General features: G+C 41.9%; 1 long non-coding RNA gene across 2 annotated transcripts in view; it reads right to left on the bottom strand.

The window, feature by feature from the left end:
• The window catches only part of LOC138689991 (uncharacterized), a 64730-nt gene extending 46025 nt beyond the window's left edge, over positions 1 to 18705 (bottom strand). For both annotated transcript variants that reach the window (XR_011328758.1, XR_011328757.1), the window contains exon 1: positions 18571 to 18705. This is a non-coding gene — a long non-coding RNA (uncharacterized lncRNA). The remainder of the gene's footprint in view (positions 1 to 18570) is intronic.
• Between the last annotated feature and the right edge of the window lie 5031 nt (positions 18706 to 23736).

Below are 23736 nucleotides of genomic sequence, written 5' to 3' on the forward strand. Positions count from 1 at the left end.
TTTACTTTGCATTGGCAAAGCACAGGCAAAAAAATCAAGCCTAGGAAAGAGCATCTAATTCTATTCCTTAACTTTTGTCATGATACCATCTAAAATAACCGTTGTGAGTGTTTAAATTTGGGTATGTGTATATACATTTGCTTATTTGCAAATGTGTATGGAAAAATACGAGGCAGAAGTGTCTTTGTCCTTCCATCAACTACAAAGGGAGTTTAGATGGTGAGATCATCTGTCAACATCTATCCCATAAATGTTTAAATATAGACAGATGAGAGTGTCATTGATTATCTGGTTCCTTTATGCTGTAGATTGGAGACTAGATGAATAGCGGTTTACCAGGAGAAGCATGAACCCAGGCACTAAGATGGCAGTTGCATCCAGTCAACGCAGAGCTGGAAAACTGTCTTTATGCTTAGTCAGCAAGTAGCAGGGAAGTGAGGGGTGGATTTTGTTGGATGTGGTATCCTTCCTTTTCTATCCTGAACTGTTGCATTGCACTGTCCCCTTGTATAGGCTGTGCAAATTCTTTGTGTGGTTTGAGTTCTCTGAATTTTTAAAAGTGTTGTATAAATGGTAATTAATAATAAAAAAAAAGGGAGCGCAAAAAAAGAGCGTGCTCTAAAGCTCATAGAAGCCTGTGTGCAGATATCAGTGACTTCAGAGGGCTCTGCATCAGGCCCTATGCCTTTAATTCTGTTTGAAGTGAGAACATAAATCTGAAATGTTTTACAAAAATAAAACTTCCTATGCCAATGTAACAAAACTTCTAACATATGCCTGCTCAGGAAGTTGAGCTCTTTGTGGGACCAAATTAACAACTTCTATCCCTGAATGAGATAAAACTGAACAGAAACTCCTTGTGGAAGACTTTCCAACTATTTATTAAAAGCACACAGAGCTGATATAATATTATTCTGTTCCAATTCATTCTTTCTCCAGACTACTGCACTTTTTTGTTGGGCCAACGCATTTTCCAGGACTGGCCTTTTCCTTGCTCTTTTCCTGTGCTGGCATCTTTTGGAGGTCTGTTTCCTTCATGCTACAGCACTACACAGCTGCCCTCAGGAACATCAGATCTTGCAAATCCCATGTTAAACTCCATTGGTAAATGACACCAGCCTTCATGGAGTTTAAATTATTTGGAGATATCAAGAACGATGTGCTGGACAATTCTACGGAGCAAAATGAAGCTAGATGCCTGGTTCATATCATGCTCATATAAAGTCAGTATTCGCTGGCTTCAGGTGATTTCTCAGTAATAGGACTACAAATGGATTAGCAGTATATCTGTGATGTCTCAGAGTTTTACAGTGGCATCATCCACATATAAACCTACAGACCAAGATCTGCAAGTAAAAGTATTCAGACTGCATCTACGAAGGCAACAATTTAAACATTTTTGCTCATTCTCCGTTTGCCCATCTGGAATAAAATGTCTGAGGACGAAGACATTGGAAATTTCATCTGTAGAGACATTTTAAGTACAGAACCCCTAACTATAAAACAATCCAGTTTTCCCCTTATAAAAATACACTTTCACATATCCTCCACCTCCTTGAACTCCATCTATGTAATAGTTTTTACCACATCAGAAAATAATTTTTAAACACTGATAAAAAAAAGTGGTTCCAACTAATACAGTTGTTCTGGCCACCACAGAAAGAGCAATTTTCCTGCTAGTACTTCCACAGCATTCCCCCCTCCACCCCCAAAACCCACAGTGGGATCACTGTATGTTTAATTGTGGTGTAGCCTATAAAGCACAGACACAGAACAAGAAAGGGCAAAGAAAAAAGGGAGCAAGGAACTGTTTGAAGAGAGGGAGACCATAAAATCATTGCCTCTGCAGCTTAAAGATGTAGCAACCCGTTTTGCTGTAGCAACCCAAAGCTCCAGGGCAACTTGGGGTACCTGAAGGTATGTGTGGACTGATGGTGATTACTAGTAATTTTTGTGTTCCTGAAAAGGATATAGCACAAGAGCTATGCATTACTACAAAGCTGATGTTGCTGAAGAAAGTATCATGATTTGGTAAAAATATGCTAAATAAGTCTTTATTAAATATGTTTTTGTTTTATTATATTAATTATATTTTTTATTATTATTATTAAATATGTATTTAAGTATTTCCAGTCCTCGGTGCTTACAAAAATCACAGGCTTTTCTAGAAGGAAAAATTATATTTGTAACTTTGAGATTATTGGGGAGGGAAGAGGGACATTTGGGATCTTCTTTCAGATGTTAGATTTCATATGCCCAACTTTCCTCTATAATCAAGAATGGTTAAGTCATGAAAACTGCAATTCTGCTTTCAGAACAAAGTTTCTTTCACAGGAGACGCAGAAAACCATTAAGTGTAAGACCATCAGAACCAACACTGAGTATTTTTGGTTGCTTTTTTCAAGTCTTCATCATAGGGTTTTCATTTTTTATTGTACTTTATTTTAGCCAACCACAATGTCACCTAAAATGTTCCTCAAATGCATGTCATTGTTTTCTGCCTTTCTATATTCTTAACGAGTCAACTGATCTTGCTTTCGTTGGGTTTTACCGAGTAGGGGGAAGTGCTTCTGACTACCAGTCCCTCTAGTCTAGAAGACTGACTGCACTAGGTAACTTCTAAATACAGGCAACAGTTGGCTTGTAGAGAGTTACGTGGAAATTGTATAATTACGTACAAGAAACATGAGGGGAAGAAAGCACACAAATCTGCTTCTCTGCAGTCATAATTTTGTTGAAAGTCAACCGAGGGAACAATTCCAAATTGCCATCTATCTTTTTTGCTGCCTCTGCATCAGAAGTAGATCAGGTACTGCCTGCTGGGGAGAATATACAGCAAAAGGTTTAATTCTACTACTACTACTACTAATAAATAACTTATGCTACTGTAACACAAACTGAAGGAGGCTAAAACCAGAGCAGCACATGGCAATCATGCTCCTTGAAGTTTGGCTTGTTCAGGCAATCACAAGGGCTAAAAAACAGAGGAGAAGGCTGGGCTATCACATGTCAGTGACCACCCCAGACACCAAATCTACTGCAGAGCATCTTCAGGTACTGCTGCTTTTAGCTGTTAACACACTCCCAGCAGAGTGCCATCGGTGAGATAATTTTACCTGCTCAGAATAAACAATCTTTTGGTGTGCATGTGGTTACACACGCACTGGCAGAAACTTGCAATAAATCTTGGGTAATGAACTAAATGATAATTTCTGTGTATAAAGGATTTTAAAAAATAAAATCCACATTTAGAAAAGTAAATGTAATACTAGGTACTTAAAGTTAAGCATCCTTTAAGAAGGAAATAATCATGGCTTCAGTTTTCCTGCCCATAAAATGGGGGTAAGGTTACATAGCCATTTTCTAAATTACTACAGGATGTTTAGATGGGAGCCTCTACATTAGGGCACGATAGTGCTATTTTCAATCTCTCTCCACACAATATTAAGTGCAATGCTTCCAAAAACATGCCCTGTCTACACTGCTGCATAGTCAAGTCTGATTTTAAAAAAATAAAGGAGAGTGAGTGATCAAGCACACATTACAGCTGTGCCACTGGGTCAGTAAGTGAGAAGTTAAAATAAGAAGTTCATTCAATAAAATATTGATTCTGGAAACAGATTACAGGAAATCATACCGTACCACTAACTTAATTTATGAGTATTTATATTGCAGGAATTATACCAATATATCAAACACAATGCCTTCAACCTTAGTTCAAAAGAGAATTTTATCTCTAAGCTTTAACAACAGGGCTGAAAATAATTCAGATTATATGGGCAGCATTTTAGCAGCCCATTTTCATCTTCTTTAAAAGCAACACTCTAATGCATGATGGTTAAGGATCAAGTTGGGATTATGTGGAGAATGTTAAACATATACCAAATAATACATCTGTTTTGAATAAAAGATGTTGCATAGAGTTCCAGTTCATTTTTTTCAACTCTTTGCTGTACGTGTTGTAGCTGCTAAGTGAAACCACGCATCAGATAAATACATCACTTCAGCAACAGATTGCTGATCAATTGTCTGACATGTTCTGAAATATGTGGGTTAAAAATACTTGGGGGCAAAGGCTTTTCTAGTTTGGAAAAAAAACTGTTTCATGTTCTCTTGCGGTTCATTCTTCCATCTCTGAGCTTCTAGGAGTGCTAACATTTCTCTAGGCTGGTGCTAGATCATTTCCTCCATGGTGGGAAAGCAGCAGACCTTATACCATGTTCTCTGCCCATTTACAAAAGCTAGTCTGACTGCAGTCAGACTTGATGACCTGTCAGTCTCCAGCCAACAAACAGGTTGCTCCCAATAAGAGAACCACTAATATACTCTGTTTGATTGCTGTATCTTACGACTTGAATATCGTTTTGAAGCAACTCGTTTTTCAGAAAATTCATTCAGAAATTCTGATACTTGGATTTATTTTTTTTAAATCAATTGAAATAGGAAACTGAAAACTTTCCATAGTGGTTTGTCAAAAGTACTACCTTTGACTCACTAAGAATTTCATTTCAATAACGTCAAAACATTACACTATAACATATTGATGTTAAATATCTACATTATCAAATCTGTATGATAACAGTATCAATAACTAGCATGACTGGTTACTAACATTCAAACAAAAATAGCTTTGATACTCCAATACTTTCACTGAAATGGCTGTTTAGCACTTTTCCTGGTCCTTGCAGAGGGCAACCAAAGAAGACCCCACCTGGCATCAGGGCTGCTTGCCCCGGGGGACCATTTCTTTCTCTGCCCCGCTTTCCCTGTAGGCTCCAGACCTGCTACCCACCTCCCTGGGCACATCCACGAGGAAGTGCGGACCTTCGTCTCAGGGGCAGATGTGAAAACTACAAGTGACAGCCCAATGCATGCTTCTCTGGTGGGAAGAGAGGCCCTCTCTATAACATCGGAGAAGGATTCCACCGGGCCCCTGGCCAAGACCCTCCTGAGGACAGGCCAAAGGCAACAACTGCCCCAGCAGTGTGGGCTGCTGAGAAAGCTCTGCCACCACTTCCATCCCCCCCAGCCAGTCCCTAATAGCGATGGTCTGTGAGCTGGTGGGACTGCATTTCGTGGGACTGAGTGGATCCCGTGCTGCTCACCCAGCACACCGCGTGAGCGGCAACTGCACATCCCACAACGTACTCTAGAAGACGAGGGACACTTGAATCCCACAATCTTCTGTCTTGGGTAACTCCTGTGCGAGAGTAACCCAGAGCAGACCCTGAAGTGCTCCTCTGCCTCATGAGCCTCCCCAGCCACTTCCCACCCAGCGCTACTGTAAGCCCCAGCGATGTCTGGCCAGCGTGCCTCCACACTGTGCCCGCAAAACTGTGGCACAGGCTCATATTCCTCTCACTCACTTTTCCAGCAACTAGACCACAAAGTGACTGCCCCTCTTGCCGTCACAAGAGGCTGTCCCTTTTACCATCACGCAACTGGTGAGGAACCCTGGTTGGCCAGCTTGTACTCCAAGCTACAAGCAATTTGGTCCACTGGGGACATGAGTTGGAAACTTCTTTGTGGAGCAGTAGATGTGGACATGCTCACAGGGCTGACCCACATCACTTCCCAATACAAGGGAAAATGGGTGCACGTGAACACGGTGTGTGCTAGGCTGCAGCCGCTCTTCTGGTTCCTCCAGAACTTCTTACTGAATTTCTGGCAGCATTCCTCATCTTTTCTCATTCTTCATACCCTCCCCATCTGCAGCCTTACCTCCTTGTCCTTAGAGGAGCTCTCTGTCAGCCTCCTCCAGAGGCAGAGGAGGAAGGCATTTAGATCTGGATTTCCTAATGAGGAAAAACCAGTAGAAACAGCTGCCCTACAAAGGCCTAGAGTCTAAGAACAGTGCAATTATACAAATACTTGCCCTGAATACTCATCCAGCCTCCAACTGACTCCACTCAGGAACCAGAGGTATTTTCTATGTATTGAGTAATTTAAACTCTATTTGATAACCTCTACTCATACTGGGAAAAAAACTGAACAACCAATCCCTCTTCAGCTTCTTCACTCCACTCACGCCTATTGTATCATCGTTCAGTGACTTCTTTTCCGTGCTGAAGTGCACTGGACAAATAATTTTGGTAACCAAACAAGTCCATATACACTAAAAGGTTCTGGAGCTGCCAGCTCCCAGGAACTCAACTATTCCTACATCAACAGGTATCAGAGGCAGAAAGCTTAGTAAAAATACAATCATCACCTGTCACCCAGACTGATCCTGGGCCGACCTTTGAATATTTCCTCACTGGTGTAATTCTCTGTGGTTTACTGATAACCTAAGGCAGATGCATGTGATGACAGAAGAAATACTTTGAACCTGATATACTGCTGGGTTATGGTTTTGTGCAGTCCTTTTGCAGTGACTGTGAAGCAGGCAGAGAGAGTTCTTGCTCACTGTAGTATCTGCTAAGCACCAGGGCCATTTACAGTCCCACTGGGATCTGGCTGAAGACCCAGCTCCTTTCTACTACACAGAGCAATCCTCCTAGGGCAGACTCTTTAGCATAAGAAAGCTGCTAGTGCAAAAATACTGTGTTTCTGAGGCAAAGAAAACCTAGTCACATCGGCAGATGTTCCTGCAGCCAGTGCAAACTGGCACAGATAAGAAATGTAACTTCCAGGGGGAAAAAAAAATTGATTTATGGAGTGGGAAGTTTTCAAAGGGGCTCTTGCAGTCCAAAGGGACACCTACTACCAGCCCTGCCAATGACTCTTGCTGTGTTCTCAGCATCCCATTCTCAGTATCTTTGTCTCCTCTTTGCTCTCGTGCAAGGTACATCTCAACTACTGGCCTAAGTAAGCTTCAGACTAGGATCCGTCTACAGTTACAGTCACCGTGAGCATCACACCAGCACAGCCACGACAGCGAAGCTCTGCAGCATGGGTGCAAGGTTTGCCAACCGAAGGAGATTTTGCGCCATTGTAGTTACACTAGGCTCTGAACCCTACAAGTTAATCTGGCAGCAGCTTTCTCCTGGCAGCACAGCTGTGTCCACACCAGGAACTTTGCTGGCTGAGCTCCACTGAGCAGGTGGGATTTTTTTTATTTTTTTTTTTTCCAAACACAGGCTAACATCATTGTGTGAGCAAAACTTTCTAATGTAGGACTGGTCCTAAAAAGAACATCTCCAACATCTCTGATGTAAAAAGCTCTGTTACCTCTGCATGTATCAAGCTGTCTTGTCCCTCAACTCCAACTATAAAAAAACCAAATTTGTGTCCTCCAAAAAAGGAGGTGGGAAGACCAGTGATGCTTACGGATCACAGGAACGACAGAACTGCTTTACTAGTTTTTCTGTGGCAGCAGCATTTGATTGCTGCACTAAAAAGGCAATCAGTGAAGCTTTTTGCTACTGCTGGTACGTTAGGGACACAGGATCATGATGCACATTAGAGCAGAATCAGCTTCAGCTTTGGAAAGCAGAGAAAACACACCCACTTATTTTAGAACCTGTCAGACCACTGCCATGCAAAGTCTTTTTTTAAAAAGGGGTTTAGTTAATTTGTTTGATTACTGGGCTTACAGATGTCCTACTTTCAATTCTAGTAAAGGGATAGGAAAAATACACAAAATTAATATGCATTTAGAAATTAATCAACACATTGAACATTAATGCCAGATAATCTGTTTACGTGTTGATATTTAGTATCTTTTTGCTATAGGACCTCATTAGCCTTGTCAGAAAAAAACCCTCTTTGTATAAAGCTCCTCAGAAAAATAACGTAAGCTGGAGATCTTACACAGTTTGATAAATAGTTTTGAGTAGGAAACAAAGTGATGTGAAAGGGCTTTTCATGTGCCTTCTGTTAGTAATGACAGTTTGCTCTTCCTTATAGTTACATGTGGGTTACTTCAGTATTTCATTTTGAAAAGCCAAAGTATATCCAGCATACCTCAACTCCAGAGAGTCAGATAAAAAGATTAGTCAACAGAAAAGACAAAAAGAATAAGCAAGTAATGTGTCATCCCTATATACGTGTCAGGCTCAGACCACTTTACCCATCCCTGTTTTGAACTGCTGTAAACAAGTGCATCCTCCACTATCCTCAAGCACCTTGTAGCCTTTTACAAATATTTTTTCTGGTTTACTTGATTTAAAAACAAAGCAATCTTCACTGAGAGAAATTCTGTAACTTGTGTGACAGATACCTTGAACCAAGACCAGTCAGACATTTTAAGTCAGGTGTCAAATAAAGAAAAAGAGTGCCAATGCAATATTAACACTGGTCATTTTATAAATTAGGAAGACAAAAAAGATCTTGAAAGGTAATATGAGACTCTTTGTATTCAGGTGGTATATTACTTGTCTTTGATTACTAAATATGTGTATTAACCTAATGATTGTTATTTTAAGTGAATAATCATTAAATGTACAGGATAAGTAGAGCATAAAGTCACATCCCTGTAAAAAGCCTATCTTTTGCATTTCCTGACTTAAAAAAAACACTTGAAAACTTGATAAACTTCATAAAATCTGCAATATGGTACATTAATAATAACTCAGTGTTATGCAAAGTTAAAATCTGCTGCCAAACTTTAAGGTTGCCAAGTTAACACTGACTTGCAGATAACCATTATCATGGTGGAGAGTTTTTCCTGGATAATAACTTATTCACTACAAATGCAGTTTTCACAAATCAAAGCAATCTTTAACTCATGTCAAATCTGGCAAACACATCTGAACATATTTTTTTTTCAGTGATGAAAATGTGTTGGCTCTATTAATTCAGTAGATGAAGAGCATTCAAGAGCGTGACCCCACAGGGCAAAGGTTAAGGCATTTGCCTCTGAGTTAGGATATCTATTTTGCACTTTCTGTTCCAAATTCACTAAAGAGGAGATTTGACTATTTGGTTTTTAGTTCTCCAGGTAACTACTCACTGGGCTGCTAGTAAAAGGAGAGAGGAAAGGAGGGATAATGAAAATTACCATCTATTTATTCAGATACATTACTCACTCTCTTTACTTTCATTAAAAGTGGCCAGAAATACTTTGTGTAAGACAGTTATGTTAATAGGCCATTATTAAAATGTTTGATCTTGGCTCTACCTGAACCAATGTTTAAAACCTCAGCATGGCTGCTGAAACTAAAACATCATTTACTCACCTCTTTTTTTTAAATCAGTACCTTAGTAATGCATTTTCCAGGTCTCTCTTCCTTCAGAAAAACCTGTCTTGCAGAACCCAGCCACGTACAGAGAAACAGAAAGCGGTCAGAGGCAGCCAGGATGCAAAAATCTCATTGCTATGCATATGCAGGGACAGGAAGCAGGAACAATGTTAAAAATCAGTAACTGAGAGAATTAATACAGAGCCTAGCTTTTACCACAAAGCACAGGTTGCAGGCGCTGTAGCCAACATATTCATTGCCTAGAAAAGCAGATTTTTATTGGTTAGAATGCTTCACTTCCATATGTAATACCAAAAAAAATACGGTCAGCATCTGAACTGCCTGGACCAGGTAAATGGTGATGGTTCAGACTCTGACCACCCGCCTTGGCTGAGATCAGCCTCCCCGAGTGCTCCTTCCTCAGATGCATTTAGAATTAATCCCACATGATCCAGATTAGAGGGAGCGGAAACCCAGATTAGATACCACTCCCATTTAAAAAAATTATATTAGTATATTTTAGAGGTTTCTAAGATAGTCCAAGTCCATTTAACTGACCTAAGAATGTTAAAGAAATTGCAGCAAGTAACAAAGAAGGGACCTAGCTGGGAACCTGTTTTTTCAGGGTTTGGGGATACCTTATTCATTTTACTTTTTTTTTTTTCTTTTACAAGTTTCCTGGTTTAGACCTTTTAAGAAAAAGCTGTCTTTAAGATGTTAAAAAAAAAAAAATCTTCTCAAGAATCGGCAATACTCTCTAGGGGTTATTTTAGGCAATTCTAATTCTACAGTTTCCTCTTCACATGGGATAAGGATCTTGGATAGTGTCAGAGATTCAGTATGTGCACAAAATCTTGGCCCTGGAACATTAAGTTGTCATAGCTACTTTGGATGGTTTCTAAACACGACCAAATCCTCCACAGGATCCTTCCCAAGTTTAAAGGGCTCTTCTGCAAAAGCTGGTTCCAAGTGTTTCAAAACAAGTCTCACTGTTTTGCCTCTATGTATCTGTACAACTAATACAAAGAAAAGCATTCACTAAATCAATGACAAGGCAAGTTTAAAAATAAAAAACTAAATAAAAGGAGTCCAGGACTGCTTAAGAGCAGTGTTCCTCAGGCTTCAACGGGGCATTTTCATGGTCTGCAGGGGACTTCTCTTTAAAAAACAAGAGTTTGCAAGACTGTGTGTGTAACACAGTTTTTCAGCTAGAAAGTTTGTCATTGTTCTTTTGAAAATACACATTTTAAAAAAAATTATAAGGAAAAGGGTGAGAGACTACAGACCAACTAAGAGAAAGCTCATCTTCTGAGAACAGAAGAAAACGGTCCAATTCTTAGATGCAGACTATACAATAAATTCTGGTTTGCTCACAGCAGTGTAAAACTGGAATAAATTCACCAACAGCAGAGAAGCTGAGCTGGAATTAGAACAGCTGAGAGCAAAGCTAGGCCTTTAGTTTTACATTTTGTTCAGCTCTCCTACAACTTGAGAAGAATCATAAATCAGCAGCTCATTGTCTCTGGAAATATATGGAAAACTAAGTAATTTTCTTCTGGGCCTAAAGATGGAAGAATGGTTTAATTACCTTTAGCATCAAAGCAATAATCTTGATTTGAAGGTACAGTTATACTTTAGAATATGGCATTATAAACCCTCTGACACAGGAAAAAGCAACATTTTCCAAACTGTATTTTATCCTAGATCTTCAGGTTAGTCTCTATTCTTTTCCATTGTCAATGCAAGACACGAGAGCAGAATAAATTGTGAACTTGAACTGTTAAAAGAAGAACAGAGATTGTTGATTCCAAAGGTAACTACAGGGTATGTTCATAGCAGAGAAGATAAAAAGGGAAATCTAGTAAATGGAAATCGGTTTGGAACAAGCTCTTCAGTGAGGACTATTGCCATAAAATGCTGCTATTGAAATACAACAACAAAAAAACCAAAACCAAAACAACCCAGCTTAGTAGGTTAGGTCTGCTTTGAGTAGGAGGTTGGACCAGATGATCTCCAAAGTTCCTTCCAACCTAAATCATTCCATGATTCCAAACAAACTGGACTTTTCCTTGTAAACATATTTGTTCAAGAGGTGAAAAGAGATTTAAAAAAAAATATATTGATTGGATAGGTAGTTACGACTATAGTAAAACTTACAAATAGCCACTTACAAATAGCAAAAATATTACTTCCTCAGGAATACAAAAAATAACGACCTTATGGTTTGATCATTCAAGTAAAGTCTGGTCAGAGAAAAATGTAGTGTATGACTCTTTTAGCATTTTCCCTAAGCTTTCCCACTGATGGAGCACAACTTTTTGGTCATGTATATCGCTGCTTCTCTCTCAGTTGCAGTCCTCTTGTTGCATTCCAAAAGACCCAAGGAAACAATATTGTTGAATACAAAATTTTATGAATGTTATACAGTAAAGACCTGTTGGAAAATGTTTCAGTGTATAACTTCTAGGAAATTTAGTTTTAATGTGGGATATGCATCACTCATGAACAGGGCACTTAATTTTTATTGCCTTGTTGGTTAAGTTAATTACGTTATAACTGCTAGCAATTTTTCATCAAAACAGGAGGCTGTTTTACCATATTTTTTACCTTTTACTCCACTGGAGTGCACTGGAAAATATCACAAATGTAGACAGAGGAGCATTGTTAAATGGTGGTATTTGTGCTTGTAAGTTCAACCTAAAATAAAGTTGCTATAAACCAACAATAAAATGGAATACAAGGCTCACATTAAGGTAAAGGAGTGGAATTTGCCACAGTGAAGTAATGAAAAGAGGAAAACTTTGGCAGCTTTAGCTTCAGATGTACATCAGGTGAAAAACAAGTAATATGTAACATTTTTTGTATTGATTCTCCTATTGCACTCGTGTTACTTGACAGTGCTTTGGGGTTCCAGTTGTGCATACGAACATTGTTAGGCAAGGTACTAAAAAAAAGCAACAACAAAAGAGTCACAGAGACTCTGCTGATGCCAGTGCATGTGTACAGGCCCAGTCTGGCATTGCTTCCCTACCTGAAAATCTCACTGAGATTTCTACTTCCATCCCACTTGATCTAATACCCACAGAGAGAATCCCTTTTTTCTTTTAAGGAAAAGATTAGAGTCAAAATGGACTGTCACACTAACTTGAACAATAAATACAATATTTCTTCCTAGTGCAGTTAGAATATGCCCAAAGAACTCCGTTGGTAAAAATCTGGTCATTTTTATGCTTGCATTTATGTGCAGATCTATAATCCTACAAGCTATTCTGGTATTCGTCATGTCCATCTCTGTGTTTTCCCACTGTTTTGATGTGAAGCTCAGTTTTTATATCTTCATGCAAGTCCGAATCAGCAGCAGTTCAGGTCCTGAAGCTATGGAAGGCACAACTGGCTGTAACCACTAGCTGTAAATGTTTAAGCTCACTCCTCTCCCGAAGAGAGACTGAACCGCTTTCAGTGATTAAAGGTAGATATCAGTAAACAATTTCAGGATGCAATTATATAGCATTTTCACCCCTCTGACTGGAGGAAGCTAGCTGCTATTGACTTAAAGGGGTTTGAGCTTCTGCTGATAGTTATCCTCTAACAGTTGGGACCGCTTTTGACCCACACAAGTGGAACTGATCTATACGGTACCACTATGGTCCTAAGAGGTATCTGGTTAAGATGTTCTTCAAGATCAGGCCCAAAGTACACAGAAAGGTTACTCAACTGCTATGAAAGGTACAAGTACCATTATAGACGTATTTTCTGTTTTCTCTGCTTTCATCATGGCTTTGTTGGTAGTATTTCTTTTTTCTCTGGAAAGGCCACATTTTAAACCCTCTCACAGAAATATATGTTTCCTTCGTGTGGTTTTATAGCTTGACATTTCTGGCCTTGATTTCCCTTGCTGTACACCTTCAAAAATTTTTAGGCCATACATTTCTACTAGGAGCAGCAGATATTTCCTGAGACAATGAAAGTCTCCTTTCTCACCAAAATGTATACTGCCCTCTCTCACTTTTTTTTTTGTTTTGGTGGGTTTTTTTTTCCTTTATTAAGCATCATCTGCTTGGAAGTATGTATTTAAAAGATCGGTCCATCTTTCTTCAGAGGAGGGCAGCTTATCACCAACATTTGTAAACCTGGGCCACTGCACAAGATGCTGTAAAGACACCAACTATAAAGACAGTTCCTCTCCCGAAGACCTTACAATTAAGTGTCTTGACAAGAGACCACAGCTGGACACAACCCGCACACACACACAAAAAAGAAGAGACTTGTAGTGGTATTTGGCAAAAGATCAGGTAAATTGTCACTGAGACAATACTCCCCTGTTAGAAGATCACTGATAAGACCTGAATGACTACATGAATGCTGTTCAGTTGTGCTTAACCAGCCAAGCTAACTCCAGGGAAAAACAAACACACAAACAAACAGGTCATGTAAATCCTGTTTCCCTCATTGTGTCCCTGGGTGAGAAGACAGGGTGCTGGACAGGACATCACAGCAACTCAGGAGCACAGAGAGATTCAGTTTTGAACCCTGGAGCCCCTGTACATCTAGGGAAGGAAACCTCCCCGACCTTTCCAGAGTACAATATTTTGAGGGCTTTTTATGCTACTGTTCTCTCACTTAAACCTTTTTAAAGCCACCGCCAAGGAGTGAAGAAGATCCAAAGACAAGAACTTACAGTTCTCTGAGGTCTCACAGGTGGAAAGACTTGGGACAGCTGGAGAAGATTGTTTCCTCCTTCCATGTCCCTCCTCCCTCTTCTTACCCCTGCCTTGCCACGTAGTGCCTCTGTACTCTTAGAATATTTTGATTTGAGCTTAACTGTAACCAAATCCTACACTACACTCCAGTAAGGCTAAGCTAAAAGGCCTGATGAGGAAATGCTGCTGGGAAACATCTGTGCTTTGTTTTATGCAACCGAAAAGTTAAAATTATTTTCATAAATACCATAATGTGTAAAAGCTGTGAACACCCAACTGTAGTGTCAGACTTCCAAATTGTATAAATCTATTTGTCTCTCATATTAGTAAATGTTATTTGAACAGAAATAGTACATTGTAACAGCCTAACAAGAAGCAGTCTTTCTGATGACGTTTGAGACTTCTTTGCTCCACTGTATGGAAATATTTAAGACTTAAAAGATTTATGTTACAAGACAGCATTTAAAATGGCTCGGTCCTGTTCCCAGTAAAGTCAAAGAGGATTTTTACCATCAACTTCAATGGAAACGGCATAAGGGCCAAGAGGCATTTTAACTTTTTTTTTTCCTATTTTGTTCTAAGAGTCAAGTAGTTTCTCCAAAGCCTGCCCCCCCTCACAAAAAAAAAAAAAAAAGAAATTCAAGCAAGTTATCAAGTGTCAGTCACTGCCATGGCCAGACATTAATGTCCATTGGGACCTCTGCGCAGGTAACAGTAAGTGGGGTCTGAATATCACAGTTCCACCACGCACAGCACATTGGGCACAGAGAAACACAGTGTATTTCTAAGTTTGTTATTGGAAAGCTTCTGTAGCCTTTTAGGATCCTTTCTCACAATATCCAACACACTTATTTGCTCTGAGACAAAAATTCTCACCTTATGCACACACTTCAAAGATAAAACTCAACATAAACTAGTAAGTGAGAAAATCTGATCCTTTAAAGGGATTTGAGTTTGAGTAAACTCAGCAGCCTTTGATCCATTTTCTTTTTTTATGATTGACAGATGCCAAATCAAATGAGATAAATGAAGAAACAGTACCATAAATTTTTAAAATCCATGTTTTAACTTAAATAACACAAGGACAAACACCATTTCTCTTCAACTGCATTTTTCCACCAGCCTCCAGTATTAAAATATTTTTCTTGGTTGGTTTTTATGTTTTATGCTTGTTTTTTTAAATAATTTTTTAGATCATGCATTTTGCATTTCTATTGAGCCTTAAGTGATATGTGAATAGCAAAAGCATATTTAGCTTCTTGATAAAAGTTTTCAGGAAACATGGAAATGGCATGTCCTAATATTTAGTTTATTCTTCCTTCTTCATTTTTTTGGTTTGGGTTTTTTTTTTCCCTCTCCTCTTTTAGATATTCCTCTGCTACAATGCCCTAAATATTAATGTAACAGCAGAAGATTTTCTTTAAAGTATCCTCCACTGCATTTCTTAGCGGTGCATTTTCCAAAAAGCTTGTTTGATATCCCTTAAAATATCAACTGCATCAGGACATCAGTCCTCACTGAGTGAAAAATTATAACCCAGGCAAACTGCATATCTGCCCATCTTTTTAACTGCATCTACTGGATTTATCTGACCACAGACATTTATCTCAAACAGCTGACTTTCAATTGGCACATCTAAAAGCTGAAATGAAGAAAAAAAAACCCACAGGAATGAAAAATAATGACATTTCTCAGTTAGCTGTACAGTTTCATATATTTAAAGAAAACTAAAGGAAAACTAAACTTGCAATGAAGCCACTGAGCTGCAACAAAGGTGATTTTTTTTTTAGTTGCTGGTTTGATTAAATATTTTTGTAGAAACTTAAGCATTGGCTAGTATGAAATTCATTTTCCCCAAATCTCAGATGGGAATAATAATAATAATAATACTTTCTTTCTCTTCATTTTTGTCCTGACCATTTATTTAGAATTATAAGCTCCACTGGAAACTACCTACTGTGCGTATGTCCAGACCCCACATTGATGGGTTCTTGATCTAGTTTGGTATTGCTAAATGTAGCAAAAGTATATTGGCCATGAAGAAAACATGTTTATGTGCTTCCTAAAAGTTATATTTAAAAAAAGTCTGAGCATTTTTTAATGTGGTAGTATGCATCATATGAGAACAGGAGTCATCCAATATCATCATTCAGGCCTGCATCTTTTGTCTTTAATATGTAAGCAGCAACTAGTTTCTGAAATATTTGCACTATAGTTTTCAGCTGAGCATGTTTCAGTGAGTAAGGGGGAGGTGTATAGGATAAGTAGCTAAATTGCTTCCTAAATATTCAAGCAAGAATGAATACTCAAAGAGTCAACTGCTCATCAGAATCTGGAGTATGATGTTTGGAAACAGACTGCTATAATACATAAATAAAGAAAGAATAAAGATTTGCCCACCTGCTCTTTGTTATAATTTCTGGTTAGTACTTTTATATATACATGTATATATACACAATCCTCCCCCCGCCATATATGAAAAAAACAAGTTACACTGAAAAAATCTTCCAGGTCGCCTTCCTGGTTTGTTTTTTTTTTTTTTTTCAATGAATAATCAACCTACATTGCCATGAAACCTGTGTCTCAGTGGGTGAGCAACAATATTTACATACGCAGATAAACACAAGAAATGCTCTTGATGAAGTTTAGGGTTTATAATCCCCTGTTACTGGTAAAGTCTTCTATAATTTCCTGAAGTGTTTGCTGTTTGGGCTGAGGTTACATATTCTTGTACTACTCTTTGAACTTCCCTCCACCGGTTTAAAAGCATGCAGGTACTCGGTGCCAGACACAGCACAATCTTGTACGTGTGCAGTTGTGCATATGCCAGCCGATTAGTGTGAAAAGTAAGGCTGAACAACACAGCGTCCGACACAGTCATTAAGGCACAGAAACACATCAGGCACAAATATGATGTCCCTGTGACAGTTGCCATGGGAAACCTAACTTTGAATTTCCTTAGGTCTCGGTGTAAAAAACTTTGACCATGTAGCATTAATACCAGGGGTTGGCTTTGCACCCTTTAGGAACAAAGCTAAACACTACAGGTGTTAAAGTGAAATCGTTGTGAGCGTTTTACTCGCTTCTTTTCCTCTGGTGCCGTGCTTCAGTGTTGTTCTGTTTGAAGAGCCCTAAGTGACCCTTTAAGCTTAAACACAGCCAGACAAACTTTTATCCCAGACAATTATGAGGGAAAACACGGTAATGTCACGCAAACGTGATCCAGTGACTTAATTAGAACCAAGTTAGCAGAGAGGGAGAGAAGCTGTAAATCTCCTGAGACTCCTCGGGGGGCTGTTGCGGGATGGTGAAGCCCTTGCAGGGCTGGGAAAGGGCAATACAAAGGCGGAAAACAAACAAACAAAAAACCACCACAACAAAAAAAACAAACAACACCAAAACACCTGCATTTTACAGGGAAAAAAATGTTAGAATAAGGCTGTATATTTTTAAAATAAAATGTTAAGAAAGCCTTTAGGGAGAGAGCCCAAGGAGTTAATTTCCAGCAGCACTTGAGAGCAGGCAGCTGCCTGGGCAGGCTCCCGGCGCCCTCTGGTGCGAGGCAGCAGCAGCAGTGGAAATTTCCTCTGGAAACCAGCTTTGTTTCCAAGTTCAGACAGATTAAAATGATTCCTAAACGTGCCGACGGAACGAGGGGCAATTTCCCCCAGCGACGAGGCGGGACAAGGGGAGCCTTGCTTGGGGGACGGCTTAGTTTGGGGGTGATGGGGAAGGAAGGGGGAAGGTTGCTTCATTTTTTATTATTATTATTTTGTCTTGATTATTTTTCCCTCTTATTTCTGCTCCGGACTCTCGACTTGAGCCGGCTGCGATAGGAAGAAAGGAGCCTTGAAAACCGGCGGTGTATGAAAACGTCGCAGGCTGCTCGGAATAATGGTTGCAGCGTGACAAACATCTTTCCAAAAAAAAAAAAACAACCCCCCCCCCCCCCAAAACCCCAAAAACCAAACAACCCACCAAAAAAAACCCCCAAAACAAAACCCGCACGCCTGTTTCCCTCCGGTCTGGAGTTTCCAAGGGAGGGCTAGCCTGAACGAGCACGGAGGAGAAATGTCTTCTTCCTACATGACTTTAATACTAAAAAGGAAAAGCCTCAAAAAAAAAAAAAAAAAAAAAAGCATTCTTGATTTCAAGCACTTCTCCCTTAAAATTGAAGGATATTGCCTAACTCCAATCGACACCCTTATTTTAACTGCCAGGACAGTGAGGAGGGCTCTCTGTTATCAGGCTGCGAAATCAGATTTTCTTTTTTTTTTTTTTTTTTTTTAAGATCTTTACAATAAATAACAACAAGTCATTTGTAGCTACTTTTGAGAAACAAAACGCACAAGCACACACACACAAAAACCTACCTATAAACGAAAAGGGGCCAACAGCTCAGAATAGGAAAGCAAACCACAGGATTATTCCTTTAGGTACCTGCTGGGGAAATACACTCTAGTTTTAACCCCTAAAAAAGGAGGTGTGGGTGACTGGGGAGGGGGGGGAGGCAGCTTCCCAGCTCATCTTTACCAGCTGTTTCTTCTTCATTCCTAATACCTCACCAAATGGCCCATTTTGCAGCAAATGCATCCTCCAACCCCTTCAGGAGACCTGACAAAAAGCAGGTACAGCTTTTTAGCAGGGGTGGGGGGTGGACCTGCAGCCGGAGCCCCCCCACCGCAGCTAAGGTCTGGCTGCAGGTCCAGCCCCCGCGGAGGTGGGTGGGCGATGGTCCTCGTCGGTACCTGGTTACAGCGATGATGTTAACGAGGTTTTTTAGCTCAGCTTTGCCCGCATCTCTTCTTCTTGGCATCCCTTCCACGGGGGCAGCAGGAGCTGGGTTTCTCCCTCAGCTAAGGATAAATTTACCTTTAAAAAAAAAAAAAGAGGTGTGGTTTTGGTGGGTTTTGGCTTTTTTTTTTCTTAAGGAGGCTTTTTTTAAAAAGGAGGGGGTTTGAGGGGTTTTTCTTGTTTGTTTGCTTTTGCCTTTTTTTTTTTTTTTAAAGGAGGATTTTAAAATAAGTGCTTTCACCTCCCGCCCTGACAACGCTTGAGAAAGTTTGGGGAAATAAGCGGCAAGTCCCTGATGGCCGCTCTGCTTTTTGCATTCCAACCAAAACACATTTCCTCGGGGGAAAAAAAATACAAAACTAAACACAATTTATTTAATAAAAGCCAGCAGATTTCTGTTGTCAAGGTGCGGGCAAGGCTCCGCGCCTAACCTGGTTCGTAGACATACACGCATGTGACTCTTCCACCCCAAGTTCCCTATCGACGTGCTTTAAAAGGGAAAAGAGATATTAATTTATTTTTTCTTAATTAAAGGACCCATTTTGCAGCCAGCGATAAGTCAAAGCAAACTGTCGCCAAATATATGTAGGAAGGGTCATTTGCAGGCGGATTTGTCCTATTAATAGGACACAGGAAGAGCCGGGAGAGCAAACCCCTGCCCTGAAGACAACGTGGGATGTTATTTGGGGTAATAGATTAAGGACAGACCCTGGAAGTCAGTACTTTGTGGATGCTCAAACGCGTCGTTATTTCGCGTTAAATAACATTTTAGAAGAAGCTCCCCCGGCTTTTTTGCTGGAAGGATGCGGGATTATTTGGAAGCAGTGGTAAAAGGGGGGGGGGGGAATGAACACAGACCACAGTTTCCTGTTGGGAAGCTAATCAACATTATAGATTATAAACGTTCGACTATCAAGGGCGGCTTTGCCGCAATTAGTTTTAAATCATAAACATATAAATACAGGAACTAATTATGAGACCACATCGGAGTTTATCTGGAAATGGCAGGAAAGTAACAGACCATTCCCGAAAACTGTCAGTACCTTCCAGGGAAGCCTGTTGATGCTGAAGTATTCATAGTCGGCGGCCAAAAAATAGGGCGGGGGGAGAAACCACTGTCCCCCTGCTTAGAAGGCGACACACAATACGTTTCTAAAAATCCCGATCACCTGATTTTTATTTTTGTAGCTAAATACTGGCTGAAACTGTAGGTGTTAAAGATCTCTTAGTAACAGGCTATTACAGACGTAGGGAACATTTAAAATATGATCGTAACAGTTTAAGAAGTAAGCATTTTAGGTAACAAGACTACGATGGTTATTCATTTTCCCTAATTAGAAATAATTGATTTTTAATTAATTGTTTTTACAACAGCGACTTTACAAAACAAGATTTCAGGGTTTTTGCTTATAGGTTGGTTTTGGTTTGTTGGGTTTTTTTAATTCGGGCTTTTACTGGGTTTTGGGGTTTTTTTTATTGCCCACATTGTGTCCATGTTTATTACCATTAGTAAGAATTTCCAGAAGGGGAAAAAAGAAAAAAAAAAAAAAAAGGAGGGCCTGACTGTACTTCTTTAATGAAGTGAAAGACAAACCTTCTATTGACTTACGTGGGAACAGAATGAGGCCCTACGAGAATTACTGCTGGGTGTCCCCTGCGCAGGAGCCAGCTTTATTTTCCTTTCTCCCTTCAGCCTTGCGAGAAGAGACGGACGCCGAATACACAAGAACCTCTTCTCCGACACGGTGCGGTAGCGGCAGCGCTTGGAGCCGCCGGCCCCTTCCCAGGGAAGGTCTCTGGAGCCGGGGAGGAGGGCTGCGGGCAGGGACCCCCTCCGAAAGCTCCCCCGCATCTCGCCCCGCCAGCATCCCCGCCTTGCGCGGCCGTGGGGAGGGGAAAGAGGACACGCGTGGCAGCTGCCCGCTGTCGGGGGTTTGCCGCTTCGGTTTGCAGGGAGCCGGAGCGGGACCTGCGGACAGCGAGACCGACTGACGGACGTGTTCGCCGGCGGGCTTGCCAGTTCCTCGGTGGGCGAGTGTTCCCACGCAGCAGAAACAAGCCAGGGGCTCTGCAAATGTTCTTTCCGCGGCGGAGTGAAAGGGGCTTAAACTGCTTTATCAAGTACCCCGCGATATTCCGCTTTCATTCACGTTTCAAATAAATTATTTTATTAACGACCCATTAACTGTTTTAATGACCCATGTTATTTAATCACCAATGCTCCATGAAAGTTATTATTTATTTGAAACTTCATGGCAATTTCCAGTCACTCTCCGCTTCCCGTGGGTATAATACGCGCTATAAGAAGAAAGCGAGAGGGCTCTCAAATAGAAAAACACCGAGTTAGTCCCACATATTGCAAGAACACTTAGGCTCCGAGTTCCATTTTCACTACAAATAAAAATATTTTCCCACTTGCTAAGCACTCACTATTCCTCTTGATCTCCCTGGAAGGTGTTGGGTACTGAAGCCTTGGGAGAAAACAGGCCATCTTTCAATAAAGGCCTAACTATGGATTTAAATAGCCTAACTTTAAGCACCTACATTAGCAAACAAGAAGCCCTACGACTTCATTTCATTTCCCAATTCACTGTACCACGCTCCAAAGATGACATAAACAGACGTGAGCACTGTGGAAACAGCGTGCGAAAGTTAAAGCCAACAAAAAAAAAAAAAGGCTATCATAAACGAAAAATGATTTTAGGGGATGTTAGCACAGTGACAGCCGCACTTCAGAGTGTGGTCTGCAAACTCGTTCATTCCCTCTGGAAACACAGCCAGTCCATTCCCACCGCCATTCCTAATAATATAGGCAGCGTTACACTCGTCTGTAAGTCCCCAGAGCACCGGCACCGACCCGCGGAGGGGGTATTTACGGAACAAGGGCCACCAACTAATAACCCTGCAGCAAAACTGTCGGGGGACGAGAACCGAGTGATGCCCCCCGACACCCGCGATTTCTCTTCGTCCGGGTCCGGCCTTTGCAACCGATCAGATTTTTGCTCCGAGGCGGGGGCATACCCCCCCCCCCCCCAGTCCCCTAAAACTTAACGGTGCTGTGTCTGAAACCTAGCCCTGCGCCCAGCTCGCAGCCTTCAGACGCAGTGGAACAGATTAAGCCCACGCGGGAAGCGAGGAAACCACGGCACGACCAGGGACACGGGCGGCAGCTGGGGCTCTCCGCCGGTGGGGCTAGGCAGGGCTGCGGGATCGGGCCCGCACGCTTCGTCCCCTGATCGTTAAACTAGCAACAGAGACAGTTAAAAGAATTACGGCAGACCTAAACTCAGAACATTGTTGCGATTTCAATAAAGCAAAGAAAAAAATACCCGAAACAGCAACAAAAAACCCCAACCCCAAATAAAAGCTTAGGACGGGCGGTCAGCAACACAGCACGACGTGTTCCTAACGAGTGAACTGTTGCTCCGGTTTTCCTCCCCGACTCTCCCACCACGGAGGGAATGAACCTTTTTTTTTTTTCCTGCAACATCTCTTATCTTTTCTGCACGAGGCAGCAATCTCGTCTCTCTGCGCTAGGCCTTGTACAAAGTCCTAGAACAGTGCAGCGTTAAATAAAGGGTATGCCCGAGATTGAGATACCCTGATTGACATTTATTTTATAAAAAACCCTGCACCTTTAAATATATCGGGGAACAAATTAGACCCGAGGTAATGCAAAGTCAGTAAACAGAAGCAGCTTTTCTAGCCAGGCATTGTCTTTATGTCTGGTTTATACAGTGCTTAGTAAAATGGATTAAATGGAACGATCCCTCGGTGAATCTAAGCAGTATGATAAACCACAGTGATAAAATATGACCGTACCATTCTCTACATAATACCTCCGGATTATTTTATAATGGTACATTCCCCGGTTATTACCTCTGGTCATGACTAACGACCGCGGGGTTGGCTGCCAGAATTAAAATGCACCATGTAACCCGGGGAAAGTTTTAAATCCCAGGACTGACCTTCCTCTTCACAAACAGTAAAAAATGCAGAGTTCAGGAGGTGTAGCGATAAACTCTCATTAAAAAATGTGACACGGGAGCAGTGCATATATCATTAAGTAATCGGCGTGATTATTTCTAAAGAATTATTATGATTTCAGTCTTCAAAATACACTTCGGGGGCCCCGAACATTACGTGTTCAACTACTTGGGAGGCTAAAGGGCAGACCGGGGCACTCTGGATGTTGGCATTTTGGCAATTTTTTTAGAAATAAGGCAGTACAAAACGAAAGGAGACCAGAAGCAGGAACAGACGGTCACTCCACACAACCAGCACGCAGGCATCCTCGCCATTTTAAACAGTCACCGCGAAGGCCCCGGTTCCTGCGCATTAAAAAGGACAGCGGAGGATGGGATTACATCAAATAGGAATAAAAGCATTAATGTGGGGACTGCGAAGAAGCCGAGTAACTGCTCTGTCCGGGGGGGGGGCGGTCCTGCCTGCGGGGTTACCGTAAAGGCTCGGCGATGGGAGAAGCGGGGCATGACCGTCCTTCGGATGGCCACACCGCCGTCGGGCTCCCGCACAGGCAGACAGGCAGTCACAGCCCCGCGCCCCGCGAAAATAAGCCCGTCACCCAGCCCGGCGGAGAGGCGGGAGGACCGAAAATAAAGATGTCTGCGCGCTGCCGTCGGGTACTCCCCCTCTCCTATGGCGGAGGGGGGCAGCGAGCCTCCGCCTCGCAAGCCCGGGGTCCCGCTGGCCGGCACCGGGCGGGCCCCGTCGCCCTCCCGCGGCACCCCGGGGCCGTGACAGCCCGCACGCTCCCTTCGCCGGCCCGGAGGAAAAGGGCGGGCGCGGGGCGGCCGCGTCCTGTCAGTGCCTGCGTGCGGCCGGGCAGAGAGAGAGAAAATGGAGGAAGGCGGGATCCGGGCCGGCTGCCACCGGGGCCCGGGCAGAGCCGAGGCGGCTGCGCCAGCACCCCGCAGCTGCATGGCGGCAGGCGGGGCGGGCAGCCTCGGAGCGGGGACCCCGGGCGAGAGGAGCGGCGCGGCGTTTCTTTTCCGCCTCCGAAGGCGGACCGGGGGCCGGGCTGGCACCGCAGCGACCCGAGCTTCCTCCCGGGGGCGCCGGGGGGGGGAAGCGAAGGAGCCTCCTCCCCCGCCCGTGTG

The sequence above is a fragment of the Haliaeetus albicilla genome, chromosome 19 (assembly GCF_947461875.1).
Source record: "Haliaeetus albicilla chromosome 19, bHalAlb1.1, whole genome shotgun sequence".
Taxonomy (NCBI): domain Eukaryota; kingdom Metazoa; phylum Chordata; class Aves; order Accipitriformes; family Accipitridae; genus Haliaeetus; species Haliaeetus albicilla.